The sequence below is a fragment of the Prionailurus viverrinus genome, chromosome F2 (assembly GCF_022837055.1).
Source record: "Prionailurus viverrinus isolate Anna chromosome F2, UM_Priviv_1.0, whole genome shotgun sequence".
Lineage (NCBI taxonomy): Eukaryota > Metazoa > Chordata > Mammalia > Carnivora > Felidae > Prionailurus > Prionailurus viverrinus.
Window position 1 is genome coordinate 11,114,982 of NC_062578.1, and position 23,431 is coordinate 11,138,412.

The 23,431-nt window shown below is 37.0% G+C and overlaps 1 long non-coding RNA gene across 1 annotated transcript; it reads right to left on the reverse strand.

The window, feature by feature from the left end:
* Positions 1-242: 242 nt before the first annotated feature.
* LOC125156469 (uncharacterized) lies at positions 243-21,796 on the reverse strand. Its single transcript, XR_007148622.1, has 3 exons — positions 21,717-21,796; positions 11,432-11,493; positions 243-2,463 (listed from the first exon to the last, which is right to left on the reverse strand). It is a non-coding gene; the product is annotated as an uncharacterized LOC125156469 (long non-coding RNA).
* Positions 21,797-23,431: the final 1,635 nt, after the last annotated feature.

The following is a 23,431-nucleotide window of genomic DNA, read 5'->3' on the forward strand; positions in this document are numbered from 1 at the left end:
CTGTCAGTGCAGAACCTGACATGGGGCTCGATCCCACAAACTGTGAGATCACGACCTGAGCTGAAACCAAGAATCTGTCGCTTAACCAACTGAGCCAGCCAGGCGCCCCTCGTTTTGATTTTTTTTAAAGCACTTTTGATATCAGAGTCAATCAAATTAACTATAAAACAATTTAATGGAAACACATCAACTCGCATACTATCAGAGTCATATCGATTTTATTATGAAAGCTTACGGCATCAAAAGGAGATTGCAATCAAACAGGCAAAAAGACAATAAATATTTTATGGAAATTATTTTGTCATGTGTGATCCTCAATATTTATTTTTCATGTGGATGTGCATATGTTGGATGCTCCACCCCAATTAGGACTTGGATTCCAGGATGACACAATTGCATATTGTACCTCTTTATCCTCAAAGATCGAGCACAGACTTTTAAAAAACCTTTTATTTCAAAATAATTTGGCACTTACAGAAAATGTACAAAAAGGCAAAAATATAAACAGAACGCAGAACTCCCATATACCTTTGACTCAAAGTCAACTTGTATCCAAAATATAATTAGCAACTTACTCCTTTTGCTGCATCGTGTATGTGTTTTATTTTCTGAGTCAATTGAAAATAAGTTGCATATGCTTTAAAGGCTTCAATGCTTTAAGTCTGAGAATAGAGAGATTCTGTTAGCTGACCCTAGGAGAATGGTTAATTTGATAGGACATTTCTGTATACTCTACTGTTTGTACCCCAATTTTGCCAGTTGCCCCAACAATGTGCATAATGGTATATTTTTTCCCTCTTTACACACAGTCCACTTTAAGATTAGTTATTGCATTTAGTTACTGTGTTTCTTCAGGGCCCTTTAATCTGGAATATTTCCACTGTGCCTCTTTTTTTTTTTCTTCAACATTAACATTTTTGAAGAATAAACTTGCTTTTCTTTTAAACAAACCATTTTTCGTTTTGATTTTGTCAACGTTGTCTTACGATCATGCCTGGTATGATGCCTAAGTGATGTTGTGCCTGTCTCAGCATTATCACATCTGGAGGCACATGATGTCCATCTGTCTCTCATTGGCGATGTTAATTTTGATCACTCAGCCAATATGTTGTCCAATCTCTGCACCATATTATTACCAATCAGCAATCTGTGGGGAGATTCTTTATGACTATGTAAATATCCTGCTCCTCATATAAATTTCCTCTTACATTGATTATCCCTTGCTAATTCTTGCTTGATCCAATTTTTACTATGATGGATACAAAATCATGATCTTTTAAGTTTACCCTTCCTTCCACATTTAGCTTTTGACTCTCCCTCCTATCAATATTTGTCTATCATCTATCTACCTATCTATCTATCATCATCTATCATCTATCATCCATCCATCATCTATTCATCAATAATCTGGTACTGGTATGAACTGATAGCTTCTTCTTTCTTCCAATGGTTTAACATTCTTTATTGTTCTTAATTATTTTGGTGTTCAAATTTTCCTGTATTTGGGCAGTGGGACCCCCTCACCCTGGCTCCTATGTCTTTGTCATATCCCCCTACCCTTTTTTAAGCACTTCTTTACTTTCTGACATCAAAAGATGTCTCTTGCCCAGCCTTGGGATTACCCATGGATTTGCAGAGCCTAGTTCCTTTTAGTGGGGACCGTATTAGACACCATGGTCTGCATGCTTGATATAACACATGCCTTTGTATATATAAAACATCATTTCTTTTAGTGATAATGATATTAATTACAATTCCTATTTAAATATGTGCTTACATATCAGTTTATTTGAAGATATTCTGCATACACCTTTTCTTTTTTGCATGAGATTAGATACCAATTTTCATATGGTCCAAGTTAGAAAATGTATTTGAAAGAAGTATGACTCCTATGAATCTATTTTGTCCCAAATCATAACCACGAGCTGCCTTGGTGATAATCTCTTTACAAATGGGTCTTTTGTGGCTCAGGCTTTGCTGTCTGCTGTGAGATTTCTTTCAAAGTGAACTCTTTGCTTGGTTTGGCTGATGTGGACACTAAAGCCTGAAGGAGAGGAAAATGGGCTAATTTTTTAAGCTTATTCTCACTTAAGAGGAATGAGTCATCCTGGATCTGAATTACACAGGGCCATAGAAAACAGACAGCCTCTCCTCTTTGCTGCATTGAAATAGCCATCTTAGGGATCTTTTTTCCCTTATTTCTTGGCAAAATCACAAAACACTAGAAGTCTGGCTGGAGTAAGATCTCGTGGGTAGACATTCTGAGGCAGGTTCCAATACAGGTACAGCCGTCCTTTCTCCGGCAGCTGGGGTACAGACAGGACTGGAATATGCTTTCTACAACCATGGATGAATAACATCACACATAAAATACAGGTCGCTTTGTACAAATTCTCTCTTTTGATGAGAAGTGTGTTTATTTTCATTTTCAAGCCGCTTTTCTCAGTGGTGTTATGACCTTGTCTGAAAATAAGGGGAAAAATTCTTGGTGTTATTAATGCTTTCAACAAAATTGTTTGCCTCAAGTTTTATAGAAACTTTCCTTTTTCTTTATCAGTTAAAATAGTCATGTCTCCATTTTCATCAAGATTTTCAAAACCATGATCGAGTTCAAGTATTAAGAGTTTAATGAAAGTTACTTGTATCATATAGTTCCGGAAGTGAAAAGTTTTATTTTTAAATATTACTTTAATAAGCACCTCTGTTGCCTGAATGTTATAGGCACATTCATTATTTACTTTTTTGCATAATTAATAATTGGTTTAGCAGCTACCTTTTATTTTATAGCATCCAAATGGTTAAACTTTAAAAAAAAATTAACACTTGAGTGCTCACGATATAACTTCTTATTTGAAGTGTTTATAAAATCACAACCAGGTAGGAATGACTAAACATAGAGTATACACCAATAAAATATATTATAATGATACAATGTGTATGACAATAAAATGACTGTTGAACACATAGTTTTCTCTAGATTTACTGATGCTTATATATTAAAATTTTTGGTAGAAATCTTCAAATCTTAAAATAGTAAAATTAGAATATAACTTAAGGGTCATTCAGTCCCAACCTCTAATTACTGTCTGATAACTCTCTTTGTTTTTGCAGAAATTTATCATCTAACCTCTGCTTAAGCTGTTTCCACAATGTTGAGGAATATACCGATTTGAAGAGCAGACATTTCTAGACAGAAGTAATTACTAGGAATTCTTACCTGAATTGGTGACATAAAATCATCCTCCCTCAACATTGCATCCATTGATTCAATTTATATTTTCTAAGACACCAATGTTTCTAACCTCTCTGTTTTACAAAAGAAGATCTCAAACTATTTAGGACTAAACATGGGACTATTACTTATTCTTCCCATTCTATGTACATTATTGTAGACAAGGATTGTTCTATTGATACATATTAATCCTAAAGCTTTTTATGTAGTTCAATTAAATAAAAATGTTACTTTTCTATAATTTTCCAGCTGGCTTTTTGGACCCAAGTATAAGATTTTGTATTTAATAATATTTAAATTTTTTTAGTGTTTATTCATTTTTGCGAGAGAGAGACAGAGCGCAAGAAGGGGAGAGGCAGAGAGAGAGAGGGAGACACAGAATCCGAAGCAGGCTCCAGGCTCTGAGCTGTCAGCACAGAGCTCGACATGGGGCTCAAACCCATGAACTGTGAGATCATGACCTGAGCTGAAGTCGGACACATAACTGATTAAGCCACACAGGTCCCCCTGGGTTTTGCATTTAATAATATTTAAATTCCTTCTTATTGGATTTGTTGTATCACTCTGGCTGCTTGAAATATTTACTTTCTCACGTTTATTCATTCAGTGTATTGGCAAATCCATCTTTTACAACAGTTAACAAGTTTCTCAAAGTGAAGATATTTTCAGCTGGTTTCCATGACACTCTTCTGGTTTTTCTCTTTACTCTCTGACTTCTCTTCCTTGGTTATCTGATAAATTTCTTACTCTCTGCCTATGATTCCTCATGATCCCATGATAAGACTTCTTCCATTTCAATGGACACATACCTTTTAAGTGATCCGATCAATTCCCTTAACAAGGGTTCTTAATCTAGAATCCAAAGGGCCTTAGAGGGCTCATAAACATTGCTGTGCATATGTTTGTTTTGCACCATACCATTAATGAGGTTCTTAAAGGCAAGGATGACAAAATAATAATAATAATAATAATAAATCAATATACTATTGAATCTCATATAATTATCTTTTTTTATCCAAGTACAAGTAACCTACAGCATTATTTTAGTTTCAGGTGTACAATATAGTGATTCAACAATTCTACACATTTCTCCGTGCTCATCACAGTAAGTGTTCTCTTAATCCCCTTCATCTGTTTCTCCCATCTCCCCCGCCACCTCCCCTCTAGAAACCACCAGTTTGTTCTCTGTATTTAAGACTCTGGGGTTTTTTGTTTGTCACTTTTTTTCTTTGTTTGTTCATTTGTTTTGTTTCTTAAATACCACATATGAGTAAAATCACATAGTATTTGTCTTTCTCTGACTTAGTTCACTTAGCATCACACCCTCCAGATACATCCATGTTGTTGCAAATGGTGAGATTTTTCGATGGCTGAATAATATTCCATTGTGAATATATACCATGCCTTTTTTTATCCATTCATCTATTGGTGGACACTTAGTTTACTTCCATATCTTGGCCATTGCAAATAATGCTGCAATACATACATTGTTATCTTTATTGTAGTCTCTCTTCTGCTAAGTATCTACCACACTGAATCCTCATCTTCCCTTCCAATTCCAAGCATTCTGTTCCACCTGTGTCCTAACTCAATAAAAGCCACAGCCCAAGCTGACAACAATGCAATTTAATATGACTCCTCCCCTTTTTCCTTTACCCCATGCAACCCATGCAATAGATCCCTCATTTCTATCAATGTTACCATGTCACTACCTCATGATTCCTTGGCTCTCCCATTTCCCCAGGAAAGCCAGCAATATCTCTTGGTCCTATAAGAGCTTTCTAAGTGGACTACCTGCCTCCAGATGTAGCATCTCCAATCTGTTCTCCATCCCAAGGAACTTCCTCAAAACACACTGAATATGTTATATTCTAGTGTTAAAAACCTACATTTGCTTGCATTACTCAAAGGATAAATATAGGCTGTACCTTTGCAAACAAGGCTATTCTCTGTGGCTCCTCATGTTGTACTCCCTCATTCTCAGTCTGTGTTCTAATCATACTACATTTCTGAATATCCTAAGATGTCATGATCCTGCTTCTGTCACTTGGCAGGTATATTGCTCTTTCTGTCTGCAACATTTGTCTTTTTCTCCACCTATTCCTTCACTTATCTTCATGATTCAGACACAGCATCACTTCCACTAAAGTAGATCATATACCTGATGGATAGGGATTAGGTGATTCCACCACTATGTAACCCCATAGCCCTCTGTACTTTCTCTGTCAAAGCACTGTCTAGAAGCTTCATCCTCAACTCACATTCTCATAGTCTTCCAGAATATTCTTCACCCCAAACATGCTCAAATTAATGTAGAGTTAAGTAAAACCAGTCCTGACTGAGCAGATACAGCTTCAAGATGAGCCTCGTAGGCACACCTTCCACCAGATTGCCAACGTTAAACTCATCCTATAGAAAAATTCTGGAGTTTCCTCTGACAACTCTTGTATTTTACTTCAATGTATTTATATGTTTCTTCTCTTATGCTACAAATGCTCCAATGGCAGGGACTCAGCACGCCCTGCCTACGGTTTTATCCCTGATACAAAACTAGCACTTCTCAATCAGTATTATATGAATCATAAATTTTCTGTGTCTATGACATCTACATCTCCAAACAGAGCTGAGCTGAAGATAAGGGTTTACACTGAGTACATACAGATCTCCCTCAAGTTAATATCTACTCACCAATGCCCCTTGCATAGTGGGTTTTAACAAGCTACAAATATTAATTGTAGATATTTTCTCCACTGTGACCAAATATCCATAATTAGAAATTTTGTCAAATGGCTTGATGAAACCCACATGTCCTCTGCCTACAGCAGATACTTCTCCTAAGCTTCCAAAAAAAAAAAAAAAATGAATAGGATTTTAAAAGCTCGGAGTCTAAAATAGAACATCATCCATATCCTGAGGAACTCACAGTATATTTAGGGAAACATGTATGTAAGCAAATACTTCACAACATCGCATGGGCCATAATAGAGATATGAAAAAAGTAATTTGCAGGAACAAAAAAAAGCAAAAGATCAACTCTGCAGTTGGCCCGTCATGATTCTTTATTTGTTCTTTGTGTGTACCCAGTCTGGTTTCCAGCGATTACGAATTTCCTTTCCACAAGCTCTTATCTCAAATAATTAACTATTTGCTCCAGAGACGGGCCTTCATTCTCCACAAACATAACAAGTTTGAGAAATCAAGAGTAAAAGGAAAAAGGTGACACTTCTATGGTTTGTTGAAGGCACCTTCCAAAGCTTTTTAAAACCAGGATGGGCTTTATTCTTCTCTACTATCTCCTTAATGATTACTGATAGTAGCCAAGGGCTCTCTGTGGCAAGTTCTGTCAGTACCGTAGAACCATTCATCTGGGTCCAGAAAAGTGGATTTATTTTGAGAAGCTGAATGCTCTTTTACAATCTGTTCACTTATCTTTCAGTTTCAATTCCCCCCACCCAATAGCTTTTCCTCCGTTTCCAGGTTGAAGATCATTCTCCTTGACAGGGAGGACAGAAATAAAATAGGGGATCCCTATTTCCTTTCTCTCTTTTGCTAAGTTTATACCATCTGTCCCTAATCAAGAAAATTATTTCTTAGCTGTTTTCCTTGCTTAGGACCAACCTAACGCAATTGTCATCCTCAGCTCTTCTGAACTTTAGTCTTTGTGACACGTGAGACTAAGTTTTTGATTAGATACTGAACGTTCACGTATTTATATTTCCTCAGTTGTCACTTTTTTCCTAAGTGGAGAGAAACTTCTCAAATGATACAGCATGGATTATGTGTTCATTTGTAGCGGTCTTATTGTTCATTTAGTGGTCTCACTGCACCTATTTTAAAGATGTCTAGTCGAGGGGTGCCTGGGTGGCTCAATCAGTTAAGCATCCAACTTCAGCTCAGGTCATGATCTCATGGTCCGTGAGTCCGAGCCCCACGTGGGGCTCTGTGCTGTTAGTTCAGAGCCTGGAAGCCTGCTTCGGATTCTGTGTCTCCCTAGCTCTCTGCCCCTCCCCCACTCATTCTCTGTCTCTATCAAAAAATGAATAAACTGTAAAAAAAAAGAAAAGATGTCTAGTCAAGGCACTGTATGGCTAAACGATTTTCTTCCAGGGCACATGCTAATTAAGTGGACAGGGACTGCTACTCAAACTTTTCTCCTGGTTCTAAGGGCATTGCTCTTTCCAGAAGTCTCTCTCACACCTTTCCGTTGACAACACAGTTACTTTTCCCACAGAAAACACTGCAACCAGCTTGTCTCTCTATCCTTAAATATATTTTATACATATGCAAGCAAATTCATATGTACGTGTATATATATGCGATTTTTACACAAATGGTAGTGTATCTGTCTGCCCAGGTTGCCATAAGAAAACACCATAGACTGGGTGGCTTAAGCAACAGACATGTAAACAACAGTTCTACAAGCCACAAGTCTAAGATCAGAGTGTTGGCAGATCTGGTTTCTTCTGAATCCTGTCTCTTTGGTGGTTGCCTTCACACTGTGTTCTCACACGGTTGCTCCCAGGTCTGTATGTTTTGTCCTGTGTTCTAATTTCTTCTTATAAGGGTAGCAGCCATATTGGATTAGGGCCCCCATAGGACTTCATTTTACTTGAATTACCTTTTAAAAGACCCTATGGCCAAATACAGTCACCTTCTGAGGTATTGGAGTTTAGAACTCCAAAATATGAATTTTGAGGGATCGCAATTCAGCCCCAAAAAGGTAGTTTTCCAAAAACACAATTCTCATCTTATTGTTTCTCTTAAAAATATACCTTAGATATTTTTGATCTCTTGACATATGTCAACTTCTAATTCTTTTAGATAACATGCTTTATTAAAAAGTGACATAGTAATCTTAACCATTCCTTTAATGATGAAAACAGATTTCATTCAAAATTTTTGCAATATTAGAAAGTATTCAGTGAGTAACTACGCATAAGTTGTTTTAAACACATGTGGATACAAATGTAAGATAAATCCCCAGTAGCAGAATACGAATAAGGGCAATGCATAATCAGAAAACATTTTTCTAATTAGTGTTAAATTGCCTTCCATATAGTTGTACCTGTTTATACTTCTAGCAAGAAGTATGAGACTTCATTTGTGTTATCAAATTGTTTAATAGTTGTCAATATGTATAAGTGAAAACTGTATCTTGAAATTATAATTTTATATTTTCCTTATTATAAACATATTATAAATATGTTTAGGAGTCAAATATTTGCATTTCATTTTCTGTAATCTGGTATTTCATATGCTTTGCAAATTGTCAACTGTTTTGGAAGAGCTTCTCATTAATTGGTAGAAATGTTTACAAGTTAGGAAATTAATAATTTGTGATATAAGTTGCAATTTTTTCTTTTGTCACTTATCTTTTGATTTTGTTTATTTTTCTTCACACAGAAATATTGTATTTTATATAGTTGAATTTACCAATATGTTAGTTCAAGGCTTCTAAAATTTCGTGCAATAGTTAAGAGGCCTTCACCATTCTGAGACTGTAAAAGAATTCTATGTTTCAGTTTTTTTCCATTAATAGCTTATGATTAATTTTTCATTTATAATTCTTTGATCCATCTAGAGTTTATTGTGTGTGAAGCAGGAATCCAAATTTATGTATTTTTTTTCCAAAATGGCTTACTCTTGACTCAGTTTAATTTACTTAGGAACATGTATATATATATATATATATTTTTTTTTAATTGAAGTGCTCTCTTTATCAAATGAAAAAAATGCCTATGGATTTAGATGGATTTTGTATTCTGTTTTATCAGTATTAGCAGGTACCACTCTATTTTCATATAGTTAGCTTTGTAATGTGGCTTAATAATTTACAAAGGCAATCCAAATCATTACATTTTTCTAGAATTTTCATGTATATTTGGCCAACTAATCAATAAGATTAATATTAGGAGATCTGACTGCATTATGTTGTTTTTTCCTACTCAAGAACATAGCCAGAATTTCTATTTGTTTATATGAAAATCTTCTTTTGTGTCTCAGTATTTTAAAATTTTCTTCTTATGGCTGATGATGTCCATTACTTGTTAAGCTTAAGCTTGTCTTCAGTACTTTAGCTGTTCTGTTGCTACTATCAAAGGTTTTTTTCTCCCATTATGTCTTATAACTGGTTGTCACTTGCATTAACTGAACTTTAAAGTAGTACTCCATATATTTTAGTATGGTCATTACAGCCGTGTCGTATTTTCTGTAATATGTGTGCATTTATATACACATATATTCACACATAGATAGACTCCGTTTCACTTTTTTTGCTATAGCACTTAGCATACTGTTGTGTCTATGCATTCATTTATAACTGATATTTACAACGATTTTCTACCCAGTTATGCTTCATCAACTGAAATTTTATAATAAAGATAATGGCTGTATAATAAAAATACCTGTTACTTTTTATAAAGCATCTACCATTTCAATCCCATGTTCTTATTGCAATTTTTTTTCTAAAAGCATGTCATGGAGATGTTATGATTCCTGGCAAAATCATAAATAAAAATGAAAATGAAAGTGTGTAACCTTAAAAATGATTAAGAACTTAACATAATTGAGTACTTTGATCTCTTTGGCCAAAACAATGAAACTGAATATCACCACAAGAAATTGTCCAGTTTCCTTGTGAAAAGTGTCAGGAACAGACTCATTTCATATTTACAAAAATACAAATAATTCTATTAGCAAGTGTTCTAATGTGTTCTTGGCTGGAGAATGGAACCTCATAAAAAGAGAGTTTGTTCTTAGAGTTTATTCATTGACTAGAATATTCTCTGTGCGGACGTGCATGTTCAGTATCTCATTCTGGGACTTGTAACGGAGATTATGATGGATTCTGGGAACAAACACGTTGCATAAATTAGCTCTTGTCCTCCAAGGATATCATAGAATCTCTGAAACCAACTAATCTTCGTAGAAATTTTGGTTGCAAATAACCAAATAACTTTATCACAATAATGGCTCAATATCTAACACCTCATTAGACGTTGCCCCTGTGGATCTTTTTTATATTGTTACTCCTTTACACTTACTATCAATGTGACTTAATCCACATTTACTTGTTCAGTGATTTCTTATACTTGCTAGTCTTTTCTGAAAAGCTTGCTTATAAACGTCCTGGTAATAAGGACTATTTATTATAGATCTTATTTTTTTTCTTACTACTACCTTCCCTAGCCGTAGCTCTTAGTGCTTATAATAGCTCTGAAGGGCACCTGGGTGGTTCAGTTTTTTAAGCAGCTAAGGTAGGCTCAGCTCATGATCTTGCTGTTCATAAGTTCAAGACAGACACAGGGTTCTGTGCTTAGAATTCAGAGCCTGGAGCCTGCTTCAGATTCTGTGTCTCCGTCTCTTTCTGTCCCTCCCCAGCTCGTGCAATCTCTCTCTCTCCCTCTCTCTTTCAAAAATAAATAAACATTAAAAAAAAACTTTAAAAGAATAAGTCTGAGCACAGAGGAACAAATAACTAATATATGTTTTAAATCTTTACCTCTCACTGAGATAATTAATTAAATTGTTAATTAATTGATTAGAAGAGATAATCACCTGGGGTGTTTTGGTAATTTCGGAGGACATAAAAAAGATAGTGGTATTTATACTCATAAGTTGCTGAGGTCTATACACATTTTCCTCGTATTATTTCTACCTTCATAAAAAATACGGCAGGAGCACCTGGGTGGAACAGGTGGTTAGGTGTCTGACTTCAGTTCAGGACATGATCTCATGGTTTCAAAGTTCTAGCCCCATGTCGGGCTCTGTGCAGACAGCTCAGAGCCTGGAGCCTGCTTCCGATTCTATATCTCCCTCTCTCTCTGCCCCTCCCCTTCTCTCTCAAAAATAAACATTAAAAATTAAAAATATCGATATGGCATGTACTCGTAAAGTATTAATAATTATGAGGAACCAAAATCTCCAGAGACTCTCAGTGAAAAATGTCTCCACGTTTACTTCTGGTGTCATTCACTAAGACCATACAATAAATGAGAATTTCCACCTTACCACAATAATCTGGCTTCTGGCTATGAGAGAATAGCTTGATTTAAACCAATGATCCCACCAAAGGCATAATAAATAAAAACTGGATAAAACAAGAAAAGAGCTATTTTAGGAGTAAGAAAACAATGTTAGCCAAGGCTTTAAGGGACCAAGCTTCTGGAAAAAAGAGAAATGCTTTAAAGTGAGCCCTACCTTCTCTGCTTCTCTTCCCCTTTCTGCCACCTTCTGATTCCTAAACAGCATCAAGTGAGAAACTGGAAAGACAGGAAGACACCGTCAGTTAAGAAATTTCAGCCGAGTTTCCAACAGTTTCAGTAATCAGATGAAGAGGAAAGAAAAATGGAGATTCAAGGCCCATTAGGAAGGAAAATACCCCAGGATTCCTGCCGAGCCTTGCGAAAGGCGAATCAAAGCAGAGGGTCTAGGGCAGCTGTGACACAGACAGAAACCTTGAAGGAGATCAGCGTTTATTCTAACTGCTTATCAGAAGAGAAACAAATCCTCTCTGGAGGAAGATAGCATAATCCAGAACTTCACACGATGTCAGAACCAAATGAATGAAAACAAAGAGGAAACACGTACAGAACCAGATTGACACATAGGCCCAACATTGGAGGTAGAAACAGATTGGAGCATAGCAGTTTAATAGGCTAAAAGTTCTCTGGCAAAATTCTTCGGGTCAATATCCGAATTTCAACCGAAAACTGTAATTAATAAAAAAAAAAACAATCAAATGCACGTGTTGTTCATGAAAACTACACTCCTTGAAATTGAGAATGTAATAAATGGTTGAAACCACACCAATAAATGTTGAAACAGCAATAAATGGTGGAAACTCCATTCATGTACCACCAGTACAGCCCCGAATACATTTAAGTCCCCAAACTGTGTGACCTGATCATTAATACATATTTTTTTACCTTCCTCCCTTCCCCACTTGATCACTTTCCTTCTGGGATCCATTTCCAAATAAGCTCTGAGCTCTAACTTTTGTCCTAAGATCTGTTTTGGGGGGAGAGGGGAAAGCCAAACGAAGGCATATAGGTGAAATAAATGACATGAAAACAATAGCACAAAAGGGTAAATGGATTTAAAATATTCAGATCTTTCAGCATCTGGGATGTTGTAAAAGTACTAATTTTATTAACCTTCAATAAGTCCAGAATGAATGTTCTGATTTCTATGGTAACAGCTTAAGGGGTGGGGGGGGGGGGCAGAGAACATCTAACCAACATGTAATACAGGAGAACGTTGGGACAAAAATGCTTGATTTTTTGTTTTTAAAGAAGGCACAAAATAGGGGGAAAGAGACCCAAAAGGAGATAGAAAACTAGAAACCAAGTAGGATGATGTAGGTTTCAACACAAATATTTCCGTCAATGCGTCAGATGTAAATGTAATTCATTTTCCAATCAAAATATAGGTACTGTCAGAGTGGTTTAAAAAAATCCAAGTATATGCTGTTACTAGAAACACGCCTTAAAATTAAGAACACAGAAAAGTTGAAGGGGAAAGAATGGGAAAAGTCATAGAAGCTAACACTGAACTAATACAGCTATCCTAAGCATTCGCAGTGGTTGGTTAGGTTCTCATCATTGCTAAAGGTGAAGAGAGACATTGCATAATGATAAAATACCAATCCACCAGAACAATTTTTAGTTCACAGACAGCTAATACAAGTACTGACGTCGTCTGCTCAATTTCTAGTTTACCAAGCAGGAACGTTAGGAGAGAAAAAATTACAGATTAGAAAAACAAACTTTGTTACAAATCCATCAGTATTGTGCATTCCACTCTACCAATACTTCTTCATCAAAACTATTAGCTTATTAAACTATTTATGTTTTGCAATATAAGCTATCTCATTCTTAGACACGCTGTGTCAATAGTGAATCTGCCTTTTCCAGTTTTGTGTATACTTTTGATTTCTAAAGGGAAAGCTTCTTAACCTCTTCGCTAGGATGCTTGAAATGTTTTGGTTTGTTTGTTTTAGATCTAGAAGTCAAGAAAAGCAATTTTACCGATTCCTGGCTTTCAGACATAAACCCCTGCCTCATCGTGGTTGAGGGCAGCCATTATTTCCCTGTGGTCTTTCTCCTCCTTTCCCAACACTAAACGCCAGTGCTTTCCAAAGGTTTCAGAGTTTGATATATTTCCTTAGCATTTATATATCTATGTGTGTGTAAAATTTAAACGTTTTGTCAAATGCATCCGCGTCTTTCTATGTAAACGACATCACACTGGGATCACTCCATTTGAAATAATTGAACTAGCTTCTCTCTGAGAGACTTTTAAATGGAGACGAAATTGACGATTACCTGTTTGTTTTCCCTTTAATAAGCTGTCTTTCTAAGGAGTCTCTTAGATGTTGCTTATGATGTGTCTAAACTTCTGTTTTTAACCACCAAACACACCGTAGGATAGATTCCAAAGCCCTTTCTAAATCAGAAACTAGTCTTCTCTGAAGAGGGAGGCACATTCCAGATACGACATCTTTCTAAAAAGTATAAACTGCCCACCTAACTGTATTACTTAAGCAGGAGTACCGCCATCCGTCTTCATCACGAAAAAATGTTTTCATGATTACTCTAGTTACTTGTCATTCAACTGCCTACCCTTAATAAACTTGCCTGAAAAATAAAGTGCTTCATTCTGTGATTTGTGATATGGTTTAAAGTCCCTGTAGTCTCATGAGTGGTGTTTAAACAATCCAAATTAAAATGTAAGCACTTGAGAACTAGATCAAATTATGTATCACCAGTCTCTCTTCTTCAAAGTTCCAAACTCATGTTGTCTTTGAAATTGAGAATTAAATTGCCCCTGGTGGCGCTGAGCTTTTCTTATCTTTTATAAATTTATATTGTTATCCAGTAAGTTAAAAAGAAAATCACACTTACCAAATTCATTTTCTGAGAAGTGCCAGAGATTTGCTCTGAATAGAGAGCGAGCTTTCTTTTTCTCTTCCTAAATAAGGGCTCTGTTTTGACGTGAGGGAAGTGAACTTGAACCCTGGCCACCATGTGTGAGCACAATGCCAGTCTATTTGCATACCTTTATTTTATTTAATTCTCTAAAAATACGTATGAGGCAGGTATTTTCCCAGGTTGTATAGACGAGGGAAGTGAACTCAGAGAACAAAGTAATTTTCTTCAGATCCCTCAAAGCCTAGCTTGATCCCAACATGTTTTACATAGGCTGTGGGAGGTTGAAGAATGAGGCGGACAGGCATCATGGGATCTTTTGGTTCCCCATTTTGTACAATGTAGGCTTAGCCTCCTGTCATTATTATGTTATCCATCCATCTGTGCCCACGTCTCTCTGGGTCCTCTGTGCTGCTGTCCTCAGCAAGTCTGTGAATGCTTTCTATTTGTACTAATGGGGTTAGACAGAATCAAGTATTGCAGAACCCAAGAATGAAGGCACAGAGGGTTTTTAGACTCTTAGAATGTTCAGGGTCTAGCAAGAATGATGTTGGCCTTAACAGACACATGAAAAGGTGCTCAACATCACTCATCATCAGAGAAGTACAAATCAAAACCACACTGAGATACCACCTCACACTGGTCAGAGTGGCTAAAATAACAACTCAGGAAACTACAGATGCTGGCGAGGATGTGGAGAAACGGGAACCCCCTTACACTGTTGGTGGGAGTGCAAACTGGTGCAGCCGCTCTGGAAAACAGTGTGGAGGTTCCTCAAAAAATTAAAAACAGAATCACCCTACAACCCAGCAATATCACTACTAGGAATTTATCGAAAGGATCCAGGAGTGCTGATGCATAGGGGCACTTGTACCTCAACGTTTATAGCAGCACTTCAGACAAGAGCCAAACTATGGAAAGAGCCTAAATGCCCATCAACTGACGAATGGATAAAGAAGATGTGGTTTATATATACAATGGAATACTACTTGGCAACGAGGAAGGATGAAATTCTGCCATTTGCAGCAACGTGGATGGAACTGGAGGGTATTATTCTAAGTGAAATAAGTCAGTCAGAGAAAGACAGATATCATATGTTTTCATGCATATGTGGAACTTGAGAAACGTAACAGAAGACCATGGGGGAAAGGAAGGGGAAAAATAGTTACAAACAGAGAGCGAGGGAGGCAAACCATAAGAGACTCTTAAATACAGAGAACAAACTGAGGGTTGATGGGAGGAAGGGGGAAATGGGTGAGGGGCATTGAGGAGGGCACTTGTTGGGATGAGCGCTGGGTGTTGTATGTAAGTGATGAACCACGGGAATCTACCCCCAAAACCAAGAGCACGCTGTACACACTGTATGTTAACCAATTTGACAATAAATTATATTTTTAAAAAACGATGATAGACAGGTGGATAAATAGATTTGTATTCATCTCCCTGTATTAGATAGGCACATAATAGAATTGAAATACTTATAACCTCATAATTAAAATGATAGACTGCTGAAATTTTTAAAAAAACATAAAAAATAAAAGTATTGAAAGGAAAAAAACTAATAATGTTGGCCTTGGCAATGAGCTCGGGATGCAGTCAAGATGCTGTTGACAAGGGCAGACCACCTCCTCTGGCTTGTACGTCCACCAGCTTGTTTATTCTTTCATGTATGGATACCAGTTTCCTGGACACTCTGGACACTGAATTAAGCTATAGTCTCTCTCCTTGCCCAAGCACCCCTGCAGACCAATAACTCCCTGAAATTATATAATAGATAATACCAATTTAACAAATATTATGCCTTCAAAAGTCTCCTATCCCTTCTTAACGTGTTTCTTTGGCGGCAACTGCTAAGCCCTTTGCACTTCATTGACTTTCCACTCAAAAAATACTGTTTGTCAAGGGCGACTGGGTAGCTCAGTCGGTTAAGCGTCTGACTTCGGCTCAGGTCATGAGCTCACGATTCGTGAGTTCGAGCCCCGTGTCGGGTTCTGTGCTGACAGCTGAGAGCCTGGAGCCTGCTTTTGGATTCTGTGTCTCATTCTCTCTCTCCCCCTCTCCCACTCGTGCTGTGTCTCTCAATACTAAATAAATGTAAAAATTAAAAAAAATAGAGAAAATACTGTTTGTCTTGCGTATTTTTATTCTCTTCCCATTCTGATCTTTTGTCGACATCCTGATGAATATTATTTTGGGTCGCCTGAAGTTTGTTTGTTTGTTTGTTTGTTTGTTTTTTAATGGTTTATTTTCTCCCATGGAAACTTCACATTCCTTGCCAGGTCATGGAAATGATCATCAATAGTTGTTGTCCACCCACCATATGCAGGGAACTCAATCTATACCCACAAGAAATTCCAAGGGAAATTTCACATGTGTTAGGGGAGAAGAGTAGGTTCACTTCTATCACGTTTATCATATCAATATTTTTTTACCTGTTTCTTTGTCCTTAAGGATTGTACCATGGATATGGCTACGGCCATTCTTGGATCAAAGACTCCCACCAATGTCATCCTTTCTGCAGTGACTGAGTGGCCCTCCACCCACCCCCCCCACCCCAACTTTAGTTTCATATGATGGATTCAATGGTTGTTCTAAGACAGTGTTTAGCTCCTTTAAGGGTCTGTGCTACGTATGGCACTTATTAGGATGGGGTTACCTTGGGAGTTTTATCCCAGAGGAAGGATGTAGTTGAAGGTCTGCTTGTTCTCAATGTGTTTACTGGGACAGAGCCGTCATAAAGAGCGAAGGGAAACCTTGTCTGGCCCAAAAAGTCTATTCAAGGAGTCTGGAGCAGAGTCCAGAAAGAGCACTCTCAGACCTGAGAGCGACCCCACTGTTTTGCACCCAAAGGTGAATATCCTCCTTTGAACACGGCCCTGGAATGGGACAGAACAGCCTCCTGATCCTGCAATAAACGTCGTCACTTCCAATGTTGAGTGATTTCTAGCTCTCTCCCCTGTGGTGTCAGTAAAGAGAGTGTTTGACGATATTGAGGAAGATTGAATTACAGTACTGGGATTTTCTTGTAATGCAGCCATTCAGTGACTCAATTTTTGACTTAACCACATATAAATTTGGAAAGGCTTGGTAAAAACTCTCTCTTTTTTTCTCAACCAAAAAAAAAAAAATCAAGAGACTGACATTTGAGAAGATTGCTATGTGTTTTAAGGCAATTTTCTTGTTCTTCTCTTTTTTCACCATCTATCTTTCTTTTTTGTAAGGGATTCACTTTTACACCAATTTCTTTCCTTGGCCAGTATGAATATATAAGGTGTGGGATGACATTCCTCAAGATTCCGGATTTCAGGCGAATGTGGCGAAATATCAGAGACCCTTTTTTAAAGAAGTAGATAAGCTCAAGGACCAAATCTTTGCAAACATTTGAAAATCATATAGGATATTTATTTTTTAAACCTCTGCTGAAAGCATTTTGTATTTAACCTTTCCTTCCTTCTGCCCTACTCCCCCCTTCCCTTTTCTTTGCTTCCTTTTTCCTTCTCCCCACTCTCCAACCACAAACACATGCTCTTTCAGGCATTGGGACATTTAGTTCTACTGAGCCGTTGTTTTTTTCATCATTCATTTGGTTTCTGTATTTTTCCACGTACGAGGTACTTTCACTTTTTTCAAAATTGGGAAAAAAACAATGTTGTCAGTATCAATAAATCTGCATCCAGAGAGAGTCACTTCCTATCAGGGTTTCAAAAGTGCTTCATGGTTTTCCGATCTCCTGTCTGTGCTAATCAACGCTGATGCTTCACATACGCAGGACGCGCAGTGCCAACTTCTAAACCAGCTCTGTGCTGCGTTCCATTTTAGGAATGAGAACCTGGATTATTTATTTATAACTGTATAAAGTCCTGTTGTTAAGCTGCTCTCGGTGAAAAGCAGAGAGTGGTTTGAGCCAGATGGGGAGAGGCTGGCAGGATGATGGCTTGATTCTGTGGGAAAGGAGAGAGGAATTTTATTCCCTACTATAAATTAAATAGCCTAATTTGACCCTCCACCAGTAACGTGATAACCAATTAATACATTAATGGGTAGGGATTATGCTGTCTGGTTTTAGAAAATGGAAACTGGGAGTCAATTCCATTTAAATACTCTTTGGGGCCTTTTTTTTTTCTTCCTGTATAGCCCAAACCAATGAGAATTATGAAAGAAAGACAGTGAAACTAAATTGTTTAATGTTTATAACGTTTCTCTTTTTTTCTGGCTATTAATTCTGGCTCAGCCTTTTATTATCTGTAATGCAATGGGAAAATCTTTGTTCCTTGTTTCGGTTTTATGGAGAAACACTTGACATTCATCACTGTGTAAGTTGAAGGGATACAGCATGATGGTTTGATTTACATATATTGTGAAATGATTATCACAATAGATTCGGCTAACATCCATCTTCTCATATACATACAATTAAAAAAAAAGGAAAACATTTTCTCCTTGTGATGAGTACCCTCGGAATTTACCTCTTAACAACCTTCCTACATATCAAATGGCTCTCTTAGCTATAGTCATCGTGTGGTACATTACATCCCTTTTGATGTAATTTATGCCTTTTGATCACCTTCCTCCAATCCCCCCTTCCCCATCCTCTCTCTCTGCTAACCACAAGCCTGATGTCTTTTTCTATGACCTTGGGGTGTTTTTTTTTTCATTTTGTTTTGTTTTTAGACTCCACATAAAATTGAAATCATATAATATTTGTCTTTTCTATCTGACGTATCTCTCTTAGCATGATGTCTTCCAAGTTCTATCCATGTTGTTGCAAATGGTAAGGTTTCCTCATTTTGTATGGCTGAATAGTATTCCAGTGTGTGTGTGTGTGTGTGTGTGTGTGTGTATGCCATAACTTTATCTGTTCATCCATTAGTGGATATTTAGGTTGTTTCCACGTCTTGGAATTATGAACAATGTTGCTAGGAACACGGGGATGCAGATATCTTTTCCACTTAGTGGGTCCATTGCTTTTGGATATACTCCCAGAAGTGGAATTGCGGGATCATATGGTATTCCTATTTTCAGGTTTTTGAGGATCCCCCATACTGTTTTCCATAGTGACTGCACAATTTAAATCCCCACCAACAGTGCACGAGGGTCCCCTTTTTTTCCACATCCTCACCAACATTTGATAGTTCTTGTCTTTTTGTTGATGGCCATGCCTGTTACGGCATGACGTGACGCCTTCTTGTGGTTTCAATTTGTATTCCCCGGGTGACTACTGATGTTGGGCATCAGTTCATGTGTCTGTTGGTCTTTTGTACATCTTTTTTGGAAACATGTCTATTCAAGGTCCTTTGCTCATTTTTTTTTCATTGGATGATTTATGTTTTGCTGTTGTTTGTATGAATTCTGTATATATTTTGGATATTAACCCCTAATCAGGTATATGTTTTGCAAATCTTTTTCCCATCTCTTAGGTTGTCTTATCATTTCGTTGAGGTTTCTTTTGTTGTGCGGGAGCTTGTTAGTTTGATGTAGTCTCAGTTGTTTATTTTCTATTTTGCTGCTTGTGCTTTACTTATCATGAGCAAATATTTACTAACAAGACCCATGTCAAGGGCCTTTTATTCCTTATCTTTTCTTCCAGGAGTTTCATGGTTTCTCGTCTTTAGTTTAAGTCTTTAATCCATTTGGAGTAAGTTTTTGTAAGTGGTGCAAGCTATGGGTCCAGTTTTATTCTTTTGCATGTGAATTTCTAGCACCATTTTCTGAAGAGATGCTCTCTTCTCCATTGAGTATTTCTGGCTGCCTTATCAAATATTAGTTGAACTTGGGTTTATTTCTGGGCTCTCAATTCTGTTCTGTTGGTCTATTTCTCTCCTTTTTTATGCCAATACCGTACTGTTTTGATAACTCTAACTTTATGGTATAGCCTGAAGTCAATACAGCATGAAGACATAACAATTGCAAATATTTATGGGCCCAACATTGGAGCACTTACCTTATGAAGCCAAAACCTAAGAGAGCTAAAAAGAAAAATAGCCAATAATACAATAATAGTTGTGGGACTTCAATACCTCACCCTCAACAATGGATAGATCATCCAGACAGAGAATCAATAAGGCAACAGTGAATATGAAAAACATTATGAGCCACATGGACCTAACAAGTATACAGAATATCCTATCCAACAAGAGCAGTGTACACATCCCTCTCAAGTGCTCATGTAATGTTTCTTTAACTCTTAGACAAGAAGGGTTATACAAGTACAAATTATCTGACATAATAGTTACGTAAAATAATAAAAAAGCAGTGATTATCCCCTTTTCTGTAAATTTTATTTCTCCCAGTTTAAACTTAGCAGCATTTTATGTTCTATTCTTGAAAGCTGATCTATGTGGCTTGGTTTATTTTATCTATACCACATTGCCATTCATTCACACAGCAGATGACACGTGTTGTGGTCTCTCCTCCAGCCTTTTAAAAAACATTTTTAGCCCAAATGACATACGTTATTTCTAACTAATAATATATAATTTACCAAATCCCAGCTTTTAGAACACTTTAAAATCAAAGAGAAAGCCACACATATTTAGTAACTAACGTATACAGATGTGATCATGATAATCTTACCACTTAATAGTGATTATTGAATTGGAATTCATCTTCAGCATTCACACTGCAAGGGCTTTGGAATGACCAAACGTGGAAATAAGAATTGCACTTGTATAAAGTAGGAAAAGAAATGAGATTGCTCCTTGAGCATAAAGCAAACTCTAGGACCCAAATATTTGGGGGAAGAAAATGAGCTTAATACTTTGGAGACAATGGACATGATTGAATATGATTAAGTATGATTTTTTAATTCTTACAAATGTGGACCCTGATGAAGACTGGCTTCTATTGAGTCCCACTGATTTAATTTGGGCATACTGTAATTTACTGAGCTGGAGTAGAAACAGTAATTCGGTGAGGCCATCATAAGCTCATTAGAAACACACTGAGAACGCTTAATGGTGTACAACCCACAGCTTTTTGCATCCATTTTACAGTGATCCCCTCTTGCCATGCCTGCTGCTTTCTACTCCATGCTGTTGATAGCATGGTCGTTTTCAAACACCCCAGAAAATGAGAGGTATTTTAAAAACAAGATTGAAGTCACCAAGAAACAGAGAAAGCCAACATTTCAGGGGTGTGCAGCACACTGTTAAGATAAAAAAAAAAAACTTCTCATGTATTGTTAATCGTGGCAACATTGGTTAGCTGTTAAGTACTGTATATTGCAACTAATCAAAAGCTCAAACATCCTACACAATGGAACAGAAATAATTACTCTCCCCGAGCTTCTATTGTTTCCTGCCTCAGCCTTCCCTGAACTAATAAAAGGTTTAATTTTAAATTGTGTGAAGGAAATGTCAGCATTACAAAGCCGTACAACATTCAGCTGCCTTGCTCACAATCAGGTAAAACACATAATGAATTAGACCTTAATGGACTTAAGCTAAGTGAAATCTAAACAAACCTGAATGGCCCACCCCCTCCTCACCATGCGCTTTTTCTCTTTACCCCTAATTGATTTGACCACGTACAAAAAGGCAGGGTCCCAGCATCCTCACCTTTCAGATGAGAATGTTCTGATAAGGTGTGAGAGCTCTGTTTATGAGGTCTATGTATCCGTGCTCATGATATCAGCTACGCGCAGTGGGCGATTTGGTTCAAACGAGGGATGTTTATTCTGATGCTTCACAGGAAGAATGGGGGGAAGGGAGGGCAGGGGAGAGAAAGGTGCTTAAAGGCTTCCTGCATTCAAATGTGTGTGGTTTTTTTTTTTTCACTTTTACTATCTTCAAAAAAAACTAAGATAAGTTTTCAATCGAAAACTTGTGTTTGAAGTTTCAGTTTACTAAGAAAAAGTCCTACTATATGAATATATGGAGAAGGACAATTTCTCTGCAGTCTTCTGAATTGTGGGTTTTGCAACATAATTGGACTCTGATTTCAAATGGAAACAGCAAAGAGAAAAAAGCTATTAGAAGAGTGTACGCCTTAGTTAATACTTACTGTTGAAAATAAACGAAACAACATGGCAGTTTGGGGAGATTTGTTTATTCTTTTAGGCATCTACAAATCGATGTTAATTGCTCGCTGCTGCCTAATATTAAATGTTAGGGTGGCTTCAAACGCAATAAATAACATACCTAAAAGAATTATCTATTTGTTTGAACTTGCACACAGTACTGTGAAATAGCAGAAAACAATTCTGTTCCGTAGCTTATAAAGAGGCTGGATTGGACAAGTCACTTAGCCCCTGCAGGCCACTAACAGGAAGGTGATAACACCTGCCTGGCTCCTTGTGAGAATGACAGAGGATGGAGAATGTATCTGAAGGACTCAGACACAATCCCAGGCACACAGCCAGTGCTTAACAAACTGTAGCTCTGATAATCCAAGTACTTACCGGGATAATACAGGTCTTCTACTCCTATGTCTGTGTATTTTCTATCCTCTTCCAGCCATTTGTCACACTGACACCGGGATTTTTTCTAAACTACCGGTTCTGTCTGTTCACGCGATGTTCCTACTCAAAGCCTGTCGACAGCCACGGTTGTCAACTATTTCTTAATAGAAAATCCGCCCCCCCCAAAAAGACGTCCGCATATGAAATGAGTAAAAAAAAGTACTGCTTTAGTAGTATAGACCTTACAAATTCAACTTCGTAATTTGTACTATATTATGAATCAAGAACATAAGAACAGTGAAACTGTTTTAAAGAATATTAACAATTTTAATATATTTTTGATAATATTAAATTGACAGGAAGGAATGATAGTGAAGTGTGGTATCAGGTCAGCGTGGAAAGAAGTTATTTCGGACAGAATAGAAAAAATATTGAGTCACAAAGATAAGTAGTCATGAATGATAATAGCCCTTTTTACATAGCAGTCTAGAATCTTGAAGTTTAAATAATTCAACTGATCTGGAAACTTGAAAGGAAGAGTAGTAAATTCTGTTCATTTTTCAACCGCTCAGGTTGCTTCTGCATTTTGGTAGGAGTCAGCGACTGAATCTCTTAGATAATTTTAAACTTCATTTTTAGCAAAGAACTTTACAGCTTGCAAACACATGGTCACAATTTATTTTGATAGAAGTTTTCACATGATTCTTTGCCCACTCCTGTTTTATAGATATTATTATTACCTTTAGAGATTTTTTTATTATTTGGGTGTAGTATTTTGAATTCTCCCTCCACTGCCTCTCCCTTCTCCCTTGGGGTGGGGGGGAACAATTGTGATGAATGATGGGCTTCTGGAACTTGAAATATATGAGTGTG